Source organism: Acyrthosiphon pisum, chromosome A2 (genome assembly GCF_005508785.2).
Source record: "Acyrthosiphon pisum isolate AL4f chromosome A2, pea_aphid_22Mar2018_4r6ur, whole genome shotgun sequence".
Lineage (NCBI taxonomy): Eukaryota > Metazoa > Arthropoda > Insecta > Hemiptera > Aphididae > Acyrthosiphon > Acyrthosiphon pisum.
In genome coordinates this window covers 18,709,815-18,723,884 of record NC_042495.1, presented here as the reverse complement: position 1 = coordinate 18,723,884, position 14,070 = coordinate 18,709,815, and the positions used below count along the sequence as shown (strand labels likewise).

Here is a 14,070-nt window from a genome sequence, read left to right as displayed (position 1 = left end):
ATACCATATTTTGGTTCCAAGCACACGAAATGCTAAGTACTAAAATTACTTAAAAGTTTAAAGTCCATATATCCATATTATATTATACAGTATTTTAGTATATAGGTAGAAATTATTGTTGTTTTATTAGTTTATTATCATACCATTATGATTCTATACTATTGATAATTCATTTTTAAATTAAAATTAGTCTATTACAAGTGTGTAAATATTTCACAGTAGCTAATTTTTTCTTCCTGAGCCTTTGATTTAATATATTTAGACGATCGATGTCAATATTATTAATATTTTTTTCTTGTTTTCCAGGTATGAAACATTTGTGTTTTTTATTTCATTGATCTTAATAATTAATTTTTGTTTAAAAGTTGCTGAATACATTTTCAAAAGCAGTATTTTTCTTTGTCGAAATTGTTTAAAAAACAATTTGAAAATCATAGTATAAACTTTTTAAATCTAAAGCACTATTTAGGCGTTATAAAAGCCATACGTTATGGGTGAGTGTGATTTTCCTGAATGTATAGCAATTTTACTTCAACTATATTGTGTGTACATATCTATAATTATGTTTTCTTGACTAGGTTTTACATTGTAATTCTGTGTTTTCAGTGCGGTCGATAATTGTTACAAACATTTTGTGTATGTACTTAGCTATTCAAAATGTTTTTTTTTAAGCTCTATGGCATGATCTTTAAATATGTTTTATTTCTTCATCATTCTTAGCACATTCGTACTAGTCGATGGGGCCTAAAAATATTATAAATTTTTATTTTTATAAATATCGTGCAAGAGTGATTGTCATACAAAGTTGAAAGTTGTTATATTACAAAGAACTGAACATTTATTATAAATAATTGAGAAATTAATAAAGTAAGAAATGTCTATTTAAATTAAATTGCTACCAAAAACTATTATATTTCAAAGTTGGTTTTCTACTGAAAAATTGGAAATGTATTGAGGACTTTTAAAATACTAATCTTTAGTAATAACATTTTATAATAATTATACTTACATATTATAACTGGGTATTTTCTTTCTAGATAGAGGTAAAATGATTTTATTTTTAGTAATAATTTTATTTTATAAGATGAATCTTACATTACGTGTTATGTGTACAGAGTATAAGATTCCAATATTTATATTATTGTATTAAATATAATGTAGATAGTGGGTGTGAATTAATTTTTAAAGTGTCCACATTACATTTTCAGAAAAATCGGTTAATCATTACTCATTAAATTTTAATATTGGTCTTAGCAACGTGTTTTCAATTTTTAGTTCAATCATAGATAACCGAACAATATTAAGTTTTTATAATTTGTCGATCCGGGAGAGTCACACAAGTATCAAGAGAAAAGTGCGCCTTTAAATACACATATAGGAAAAATACACGTGAACACTGCCGGACAATAATAACAATACGCCATATGATTCACGAAAATTATTTCTTGAGAAAGCATAGAAAATTTCTACTTAATAATGAAGTTTGAAAATACAATAATCTAATTGAAAATTGTACGTAGAAGTGCATGGTATAGTTTTAAATTAATTTTCAACAATGTCAACAGCATTATAGCCAATTTAATTAGAAATTACTGTAGCGTATTTTCATCATTTTATTAGATAATATTACCCGCGGCCCGCAAAACAATGAACTATCCGACACCCATGACTACCAGTAAACCAAAAAAAAAAACATCATCGTAAAACCAATATATTCCTGAAATAGTAGTATTGTATAAACGAAAAATGAGTGATATCTCAACAAGAACACTCCGCATTCCGTGTAAAAAAAATGCAAAGTATAAAATAAAAACTGCTCTAAAAGTTGTGATAGAGGTTGCTATGACAACTATTAGAACCGTTTTTTTTATACTTAGTTTTATTTTTTAACGGAGTATGCGCGGAATGTTTTTGTTGGGATCAATTATAACTACAATTGTTATTTTTATTTCAGCTATTCCACGTACGTAATGCGTTTTAAGTTTGTAAAAGATATTTGTCTTATTAATGGTCTTTACTCCTTATTATGAGATGGAAGAAATGCATGGATCTGAGTATCTGACAACGATATATTTTATATTTAGTATTTACTAACTGTGAGCTAAACTATAACACTCAAATCGATTGCACACGTAAAAAATATCGTTATATACTTAAAATTAATTATACGCCAAACTGATGGATTGATTATGTTGCATAATACATATTACATAATATTAAGTTTGCGTTTGCAGTTATAAATTATTTTATAATCAATATTTCGGTAGTGGAGATAAACGTTAGGGCATTGTGTGTTTAACAAATTAATGCCTTAGAGTTTTTTCGTAACTGAACAGGTGGTGTACAAAATGTTATAAATATTAAGCATACACTATACGTTATAGTAGGTACTATAGTACTATTGTCCGCGTCCAACGCTATATTACAGAGGTATTCAAACTTATTCATCTCCAGGCTCCTCTGAGTCTTGACAAAATGTTGACGGCTCCCAAATTAAAAATGACAAAAAAATCAATGTTTATATGAATGTCTCACAGAGGTACGAAGTTGCAAAAGGTGTTAAATTTTTCAAAGCGTTGGTGGCCAGTTCGGTGTATTGTAGTTTCACATGCGTCCAAAATTGTGTTAACGGCGATGATCCTAACATGGTCTTCATTGTGTAATCTGATGTTACCTCGATCCACTGTTCTTGTTCAATAGATGACAAATTTGTTGGAACGTCAGCACTGAAGGGATTTTTGATCCAATTTTGTTGTTGAGTATTTTGTGGAAAATAGTGTTCGAAATGAATTTTGAGCTTAGATAAGTAGTCAATGAACTCATTTTTGACGATCTCATTCAAGTTTATATCATTTTCTTTTAGAAATGTATCGAGCATAGGAAAGCAGTCATTAAAAGTATCGTCTTCTATTTTAGTCTTCCATAAAATTAATTTTCTTTGGAAAGCCGACGAAAAATTCAACTTTTCCCAACCAGTGTGCCTCAATGATTATAATAAACGTTTTTCGTAATAATTTATGTTAAAAATATTTTTAAATATTTATTGGTTTTCAATTATATGACGTGGCTCCCTTCGACAACTCCCGCGACACCCCTGGGAGTTGCGACGCACAGTTTAAATACCTCTGCTATATTACATTTGTGAGTTCGATATAACGACAATTCTTTTACACATACCTGCTATAATATACAATATATTATAATCAAGGTGGATTCTAATAATATGCTTGCTTACAATTTATAAATATCTTTGAGGACAATGACGATGAAATATAATTTAATATAATATAGATACTTACCGAAAACAATTCTGAATGGACACGGTCGGTTAGCATGTTTTTCTAAGGAAATCGTATACCTACTTGTATATATGGTTTATATATGGTTTATATGATTCTCAAATCAGGTGCGACTTAGGTACCTGCTTAATTTACGAATACTTTTTATAATTGCTGTAAGAACTTATATTAATAAAACCTTACATTAAATGTTAAACCATATTAAATTTAACATTATTACATATCAACATAAATAAATAGCAGATAGCTATATTATATTATATTATATTATATTATATTATAGCTATACACAATATTAAGTCATGTCTATATTTCTTAGATTGTGAAACATAAGGATATTTATTAATTATTAAATTGTATGTTTATTTTATTATTTCTAGGTACACTTGGTTCGTGCAATTTGTATTTTGTATTTTTATAAGCGGTTAATTGTGAAATTCAATTTATGTGATTTTCGTCTCATAAATCATAACTTGAAAAATTATAATAATATTTTAATAACTATGTATTTTCTATTTTTTTTTTTAATAATTTCTGTAAGAACTTATCAATAAAACCTTACATTAAATGTTAAACATTATTATAATATAATATGATATTATCATCAACATAAATTGATATCACACAAATGCCAGACTCCTATCAGTAGATCGTTGTAAGATTCTATATACATAATGAAAGATTTTTTAGAACGACAATATTAGATCATATCTTTATTTCTTAGATTGTGAAACATAAGATATACAATTATTCATTAAATTGTATGTTTATTTTTTTTAGTTTTAGATGAAAGAGGTTGGTGAAATTTTTTATAATCCTTTTATGCCATGTTGATTCTGGGATCGTATACTGTAAAATACAACTTTCAATTTTAAATGATACGATGATTTAAAAGGGAAATTGGCATTCAATTATAAATGTTACTAAATTTGATTTGTAAAAAGGTTTTAGTTATTAATTTATAAATAAAATAAATTCTCGCAAAGTAAATAAATTATTGAAATAGAATAGGTACATTTATTTTTAATTTAATGTACTTATTATTTATTCATGATAGGTATCAGATCTTTATAATGCTTAAGTCTTATATATGACTATTTTTTTAAAAAAATTAGTGCACTTAGCAATTATTAATGATATTAAATCTTTATAATGATGAAGATGGCCAGATTTTTTTTGACTTAGCAATTTTTACACGGAGTTCGACGAAGTGTTTTTGTTGGAATATCAGTAGTATTTTAATAATATATTTTTGTGTACCTCCTGGTATGTAATATGATTTTCAGGTTTTCATTTATTGATTATATTATTAAACTATTATTTTTGTTTAATAAATTTCTAGATGAAAAAGGTTGGTGAAATTTTTTATAATCCTTTTATGCCATGTTGATTCTGGGATCGTATACTGTAAAATACAACTTTCAATTTTAAATGATACGATGATTTAAAAGAGAAATTGGCATTCAATTATAAATGTTACTAAATTTGATTTGTAAAAAGGTTTTAGTTATTAATTTATAAATAAAATAAATTCTCGCAAAGTAAATAAATTATTGAAATAGAATAGGTACATTTATTTTTAATTTAATGTACTTATTATTTATTCATGATAGGTATCAGATCTTTATAATGCTTAAGTCTTATATATGACTATTTTTTTAAAAAAATTAGTGCACTTAGCAATTATTAATGATATTAAATCTTTATAATGATGAAGATGGCCAGATTTTTTTTGACTTAGCAATTTTTACACGGAGTCCGACGAAATGTTTTTGTAGGATTATCAGTAGTATTTTGTCTTTCTTACACAGAGACAATAGTAAAGTTAATTCATTCACTAAGTGCTCTAAAGCTTATTAATTTAAATTATTTTTTACGTTATACTATAATTCACAAACACACACACAGGTACCGGCCGATGCGGCGGTACCTCTTATCGGAAAGTCACCGAGTCACACGCAACGATCAATGTTCAACTACTTATCTTCAGTGATAGTAATATATATATTTTAATTAATTACCTTCATCATGACCAAGAATAACACAAATTCACAATCTAATGTTAATAACACGCAAACTTCCAAAAAAGTAATTAAACCGATCGCGATGAAATTAATCAACACAGCTGATGGTTGAAAAACGACCCAAGAAAATAAAAGACTGCTTTCCAGTTCATCAAACTCTCAACCTGACTCCCCCCACCTCTCCTCAATCTCACAAAAACAAATTATTCAAAACCACTAACCGTTATGAAGTACACGCCCAAAATGAAAATGAATATAATTCAGATGATCCTGGTGATAATGATATATCAGATTATCAGAACATGATGCCGAACTCTTGGTTAAACCACCTCCTCCTATTTATATAAAAGGAGTACTTAATTTTCAAGGTCTATGTACCAAATTAATCGAACTCATTGGAGTTGATAATTTCATCTGTAAATCTACAATAGATTGTCTTCAAATTTGTCTTTCAAACAAAGCACCCCGAATCCTACAGAACAACAATTCAACTCTTAAAAGAAAATAAAGCCAAATATCACACTTATCAACTAAAAGAAGATAAGCCATTACGCGTAGTGATCTGGAACCTACATCCCTCTACAAAACTTAAACTATCAAAGAAGAATTATTATTCCGCGATTTCGATATCCGCACAAGTTACAAATGTCCTACATAAAAATAGCAAAGTCCCTCTGCCACTATTTTTTATAGACCTGGAACCTGTTGAAAAATCCAAAGAAATCTTCCTACTACAAAACTTGCTTTACACCAAAGTCAAAGTAGAGGAACCGTACAAACGCAAAGCAATAAGCCAGTGCACCAACTGCCAAGATTACGGCCACTCACCAAACTATTGTGGATACCCCCACGCTGTGTTAGATGTGGAGCCAATCATCCTTCAGGAGCCTGTCCAAACTCTCGTGAACACCCGCCAAAATGTGCTCTTTGTGCCAATAATCATCCTCCCAACTACAAGGGCTGCACCATATACAGAGAACTGCAACAACTCAAGTATTCAAATAAAAATAATAATGCACCTGTAAACAATTCTAGACTTAAGCAATCAAATGTACAAGTAAGCCACTCATTGCAAGATAGCTCACCTAATAATTCTTCTAGTACCAAAACTTATGCCCAAGCTACTTCCAACGTTCCTCCACAAAACTCCCCTGACTCCTGTACATCTGATATCAGTAAAGTAATGTCAAGTTTTATAGATGAATTCAAAGCCCTCATACATCCGCTGCTAGTTCTACTTACTAAAGTAATATCCAGCCTATTAGAAAAAAAAAAAGACTAATCGCTCACCCACTAACGCTTCATTATTAATTCTCCAATTTAATGCAAATGGCCTAAGAAACCACATAAACGAATTACAAATAATCTTATATTCTAAACGTATCGATATTGCTATGATAACTGAAACCCATTTCACCAATTCTTACTTCTTTATTCCCGGCTACAAACTAATTAATACCAACCACCCTGACAACACTGCACATGGAGGTGTTGCCATATTCATAAAATCCTCACTAGAATTCCAAGAACTCCCGAGCTTCTGACTAGACTACCTGCAATCCTGTGCGCTAACAATAAAACTAAACTTTACACCATTCACTATTGCAGCTATATATTCCCCTCCTAAACATACAATTACCACCCAAAAACTGACTGACTAGTTCAATACCATCCAACAGGACAACTTCATAATTGGAGGAGACTACAACGCTAAACACCAATTTTGGGGCTCTCGGGCCAATAACCTAAGAGGACTTATCCTATATAACTTTGTAAAAAATAATAATTTTAAAGTACTTGCCCCACCTGGACCAACTTACTGGCCAACGTCCTTAAGAAAAAACCCTAACATTCTGGACATATTAATTACTAAAATTCCTAACAGAATATACACTACCACTGAAAACTTGATAGATTTAAATTCTGATCACTCCTCAATATTGCTAACTATAAAAACCTATCCACCAATCCGCCCCCAACCACCTAAACTATTCTATTCTCACACCAATAAGCTCCTATTCCACAACCCTGTCCAACAAGAAATTAAATTCAATGTCAAATTAAAATCTACTGACGACATCGACTTAGCAATTAACGACCTAACTAACTGCATACAAACAGCTGCTTTGGCATCAACAAATCCAAATGAGCTCCCCAAGGTAACTAATCTAACTCCCCAAAACATAAGAGTTATCATAGCCGAGAAACGTAGATTAAGGGCTCAATACTTAAAAACTTATTGTAAATTACTATAGTTACTATTGTGTCACTATTGTAAATATATTTGAAATTGGACAATTTGTCCGTAAATAAATAAATAAATAAATAAAAAAAATACCAGTGAACCACAACATACATTCGGATAAACATAAATACAATAAACTAGCAAACAAATTAAAAAAAATTCTCACTAAACATAAACTAGAATCATAACATAACCACTTATCTAATGTATCAAATAAAGACGGAAGTTTTTGGAAAGCTACCAAGCAAGCTCTTAAATATAAATCTTCGAATATTCCCATCAAAAAAGACAACGGCACTTATGCTTCTAAATACTCTGAAAAAGCAGAATTATTCAAAACCCATCTGCATAACACGTTTCAGCCCCATGAAAACATAATTAACTATGACAATATCAACACAGTAAACCAGTTTCTAGATACTCCCCTTCCCCTCTCTACCACTGTCAAATACTTCTCACCAATTGATGTCAAGTACATAATTCAAAAATATCCCAATCGAAAATCACCGAGCTATGACCTAATCACTGCTGAAGTCGCTAAGTATCTCCCAAAAAAAGCTATCATTCACCTCACTCATACTTTTAATGCTATACTAAGTCTCTCCTATTTCCCAACTGTTTGGAAATTCTCATCTATTATTCTTTTTCCAAGACCCAATAAACCCCCAGATCTGGCAACGTCCTATAGACCTATAAGCCTACTTCCGTTTTTTGCAAAAATTCTTGAGAAATTAATTCTCAAACGAATCTTACATAGCATCAGTGAAAATAAAATTCTTCCAGATCATTAATTCGGTTTTCGCCAATCACATTCTACAATCCATCAAGCTCATAGGATAGTTAATGCAATTTCTTTCTCCCTTGAGAAAAAATTATATTACACCTGTGTCTTTCTGGATGTTTCACAAGTGTTCGAAAAAGTTTGGCATCATGGTCTACTATTTAAACTGAAAAAATTCTTACACTCTTCCTACTACCTTCTCATTAAATCATACTTAACCAACCGCAACTTCCGAGTATGCTATGGCTCTTCTGTCTCAAGCATAGCCCCTATAAATGCATGTGTCCCTAAAGAGGCATACTTTCCCCGATACTATATAACATTTACGTATCAGATCAACCTACGACACCTCACACGTTAACTGCAGAATATGCAGATGATAAAGCAATAATTTCCATCAATGCAGACCCTCTGATAGCTTCTAGAAATCTACAAAATCACCTACATCTTATGGAAAAATGGTACACTAATTGGAGAGTCAAAGCAAACCAAGATAAATCCTTTCACACGACATTCACTCTAAAACAGGCTCCATGTCCAAATGTCAATCTTTACACAATCCAAATTCCCCATTCCAAAACAGTAAAATATCTAGGACTTCTTTTAGACCGTCGACTTACATAGGCTCCACACATAAAATCAAAAAGGTTACAATTAAACAATCGATTACGCACTCTAAGCTCATTGCTACACAGAAACACACACACTAACCTAAATATCAAATTAATAATATATAAAGCTCTTCTAAAACCCATCTGGACCTACGGTCTCCAGCTCTGGGGTAGTGCAAAAAAATTAAATATTCAAAATATTTCCCTAAGAAAAATCACAAATGTCCCTCCCTTTGTATCCAATCTTACGCTTCATAATGATCTAAGAATAACAACAGTACTTGACGAAGCTAAATGCTACTACAAAAGATTTCACACAAAACTACCTCTTCATCCTAATCCTCTAATTAAAAAACTATCTACCTTGTCCATTCCAGGTAATCCACCTAGATGGCTTAAGCGAAGATGGTGTCGAGACCTTCTGTCTAAAAATTAAAATTAGCTTAACTTAAAACTTAAGAACACAAAATAGGTAGTATCACCAATGGGTGGTTTCTTCCATCAAAAAATGCATATGTAAATACCCTATGCACATTTGCTTATTGTTCTAGTTAAGAACAGATTGTAAATTTCTAGTAAAAATAAAAAAAAAAAAATTTAGTGCACTTGGCAATTATTAATGATATCAAATCTTTATAATGTTGAAGTAGACTAGTTTATTTTTTGACCTAGCAATTTTTTACACAGAGTTCGAAGAAGTGTTTTTGTTGGAATATCAGTAGAATTTAAATAATATATTTTTTTGCACTTTCGTGTAATATGATTTTCAGGTTTTCATTTATTGATTATATTATTATACTATTATGTTTGTTTAATTAATATTATATTCAATTTTAAACAATTACAATCTCAGATCTAGTGTGACTTAGGTACCTGCTTCCTTACTGTATGAGTTACAATGGTCATCGTTGTTCATCTTCTAATATTTATAAAAAGTTATAGTGGATAATTATAATGATATATTAATAACTATGTATTTTCTATTTTTTTTTTTTTTATAATTGTTGTAAGAACTTATAAATAAAATATTACATGAAATGTTGAACAATATCATCAACATAAATTGAAATCACGCAAACGCATATCTCCCGGTGATCAGTAGATTGTTGTAAGATTCTATTTACATAGGTAGGTTATACTGTTATAGATAATGAAATATTTTGTAGATGGACAATATTAGGTCATCTCTATATTTCTTTCATTGTGAAACATAAGGTATACAATTATTTATTAAATATGTTTATTTTTTTTATTTCTAGAAATAAAAGGTTCGTGCAATTTCTATAAGTGGCAAGAGTACAATTCAATTTATGTGATTTTCGTCTCATAAATCATAACTTTTGTAATGACCACCGCATCCTCAAATGTTTTCTTATCCGACGAGTACTATTATAATATAAATGAAACCATTCAGAAATGGGTTTATATAACTTTTGGTATAACTATTATTATTACCTATTCTCCTTTTCTAACATGTTCACTCTGGGTTCGTATACAATAAAATATAAACCTATATTTTAAAATGTATTTTTTATCAGTATTTTAATCGATTTTAAATTACCTAGTCTATTAAACCATTTTAAACGCATTTGTATATTTTTATTGTTCTGTATAATTTACAATTTTACAGTAGGTCCATTAAAAATAATATCACATGAATAACAAATTATAACTAATTTTTCTTTTTTTTTAGAGGTTATAGTGGACCGTACGTACATGCTTATAATTTAAATTTAATGTAAAATGTATTTATAACTATTGAGTTGAATTTTTCATCATCAAAATTATCAAAATATGCTTTTAAAAATCTTTAAATATTATTCATCTGAGCATTTTAATTTATTAAAAACTAATATAAGCCATAAAGTCAACTATACAATATTTTGATTTGTGAAAAGAATACAACATAATATTTCTACAAGCAACAATGTTGATATTATAAAAATTTCGAATTGTAAAAAATATATAATCATAACTGCATACTATAAATTATAATTTTTTTTTAACTATTATACCTTATACGTATATGTATATGTAATTATCTAAATGATAATAACATTATAAAAATTAAATAATGCCGTTTAAATCCATGGTAATGATGTGTTGAAACATATTGAGGTAGCCAAGCTAAATAATTATGGCTTCATATTTGTTGAGGATGTATTGTTCTAATATCGAAATCATAATACTAATTACAAATATCTCAGGACTTAGGACAAGGTACCAAAAAAAAATTTAAAGTTAAATATGTGTGTGTCTTGTAAAAGAGGAATCTAAATTATTCTTATATAAAATACTTTTTTTTTATAAAACATACATTGTCAACTTCATATATTGTGTATGTTTTTCTATAAATATAATGTCATCATAGTTTTCGTGGAAAAATTATGTTGATAAAGACCGTATAAAAGTTAATCTATATGCATTTCACCAGTTGTATATTGCATCCTTTGGTTGTGGATGAATGCCTCCTTTCGAGAATACTTTTTGTTTTAAATTTCAAAAGCATAACTCACAATCTTAATGCTGACAAATAATCAATCCAATAAAGTCAATCATATTATATATTATATTAATCGTCGATAATATGTAACATGGTCTTTATTTCAAAAATAAAAATTGGAAATTTGTCCACCGGTAGTACCTATGTCCTATGTTACATTAATTTTGTCCGCAATTCGTATGTCACCTATATAGGTAAATCACGTGTTTTTTATTATAATGTCTGCAACACCGTAAACACTGTAAATTATGGATAGTTCCATACAAATAAACGCTACTCAATTAGATTAGAAAGTTACCTGTCATTTTATGACGTTAAAAAACCAAACGTGTTAAGTTGTTTGATGAAATATAGAAACACTTATTTTTATTATTTCATTAATTAATATTGTATTTGTACATAAGAATGATAAACCCTGTAGGTTTTAAATAAATGTGGAGATTCACCAATGTTTAATATAATAATTAAATACATTTAATAAATCATTGTTTCACTTGATGAATGATTTGTTGAATCTTTTGAATATAAAATAACTTAAAGAGTTACTGGCATACCTATATTATGATGTAGGATGTAGATATACCAAAAACAATTGAGAATTGTCACAATGTAGTTTATTTTTACAGAATTAGCAAAGAAATACATGGATTATTTGGAAGGTATGTATAATCAGTATATTTTAAAAATTAAAATTCATTATAAATAGGTAAGTACTGTAAGAATTAATAGTATACTATAGTTATAAGTTATAACTATAGTCTATAATAATATAGTGTCTATAAAATAAATGTCACACACAGCATGAATGAGCGTTAAGTTTGTCCCGACTCAAGTCAGTGACTGATTAAGGCAGCGATCAAGTAAATGTGTGCTGAAATGTGAGAATAACCTCATAGTTTTTTTAGCTCAAGTAAATTGTGTAACAAGAATTACAGGATATCCCAGTGGATATGAGGATATTATTAATTAGCGACTCCGAGTTGTCATTGTCATGTTGGACTAAGACATCATAAATGTTTGTATTTCTTTGGGGATTTTCATTCTTTTCGATAATATTCTTCGGTGAAAATGATTAGTAATATTTAACAAGATTGGGACATTTCAACATTTTTTTTTTGTTCTTATGGTACAATTGGAAATTCCAATATGTTTGTTGCAAAAATTAATTACAATCACTTTGAGATGAATAAAATGTTGCCCCCAGTTTGCTGTAGAAGTTGCTCTTTATACTTCATATAGCTACGTAGATACAATCGAGTTCTACAAAATTGTGGTAGGGCAACTAATGCACACTTTCAAAAAATCTAAAATCAAAAAAAACCAATTTATTTTGCAGAAATTAATACAGCTACTGCCTTTTGTGAAACTAAAATTGATAAAAACAGAAGTTATTTTATGCACATGTATGGTCCATAAGAAAAATATATATAAGATGGGGTGAATAAAAACGTATTTCCTTTTTTTCTTTTTTAAAACTAATAATTGTACTTTATTTTCAAAGAAAATATGTTCTAATATCCTAAAAGACACAAACCATAATATTATAATAAACTCTATGCATATTCCATCTGCACTACTATAATATATTGTAATCTGTAACACCATTTTTCTTATTCCCTTTATATTGTTTAATACCTATATATTACTATTAGTATTACTATTTTTAAATGTATTTCCTCATTTATTCAAATTTATATAATATGTACGTATTGATTAATATACTGTGTCGCACAATAACCTTTGTATGTTACGTTGCTTGCTAATAATCAATAATCAATAAAGTTGTTATCTATCTATTTATTATTTATTATATATAAAACATATTGTGTCATTACCTATTTAATATGTTCGTTCACGCTTACCTCCAAAACCACTTTACAAATTTTAATGACATTTTGTAAATGTCTATCGCTTGGTTCATCTAGTTTTATGATAGCAGTTGTTATCTCGATAAATGCCCCTCAATTAATTTATTTCAAATTTAAGCGTAGAATATAAAATTTGCGATGGACATTTTTTTTTTATAAATAGTTGATATTGGTTATAACTTTGAACTTAGTAATATGAGCAATTAATATTTGTTTTCATTGGTTCACTCGGGCAGATAAGGTAAAAGCACGCATCAAATCGTGGCGTTTATGGTTTCGATTAAATAAATAACATCTTAAAACAAATATGAAAGTTGAACATGTTTTATTGTAGATTATGTAGGTTCCTAAAAACTCAAAAAATACTTAACGTTTTCGTTCTTAGATTTATCAATTATCATGCAAATTAAGGGAGTAGTTTGAACAACTTACGATTTATATCAGTTGTATATGTATCTGTACCTGTACCATAACCATAAAAATAGTACCTACTATTTCAAATGAAACATTATATACATATATTATATTATTACATTCATATTATTATGAAAAATATTGATATCAATGTATTACTGCTTTAGTGGAATGGGTATTATTATTTATTTATAAATAATTATCAACAAATCAAAATTACTACATTAACACCGTGTATGTAGATATATACGGTATATAGCTTGCTATATTATGTCTATACAGTAGTACCTATATCATATAATATCGGACCTATTAATATATTAAA

General features: G+C 28.7%; 1 long non-coding RNA gene across 1 annotated transcript in view; it reads left to right on the top strand.

Moving 5' to 3' along the window:
* The window catches only part of LOC100569452, a 20,186-nt gene extending 6,927 nt beyond the window's left edge, over positions 1-13,259 (top strand). Inside the window, exons 4-10 of the long non-coding RNA XR_119355.4 lie at positions 1,038-1,043; positions 1,955-4,094; positions 4,642-4,650; positions 10,220-10,228; positions 10,654-10,668; positions 12,090-12,122; positions 12,800-13,259. This is a non-coding gene — a long non-coding RNA (uncharacterized LOC100569452). The remainder of the gene's footprint in view (positions 1-1,037; positions 1,044-1,954; positions 4,095-4,641; positions 4,651-10,219; positions 10,229-10,653; positions 10,669-12,089; positions 12,123-12,799) is intronic.
* Positions 13,260-14,070: the final 811 nt, after the last annotated feature.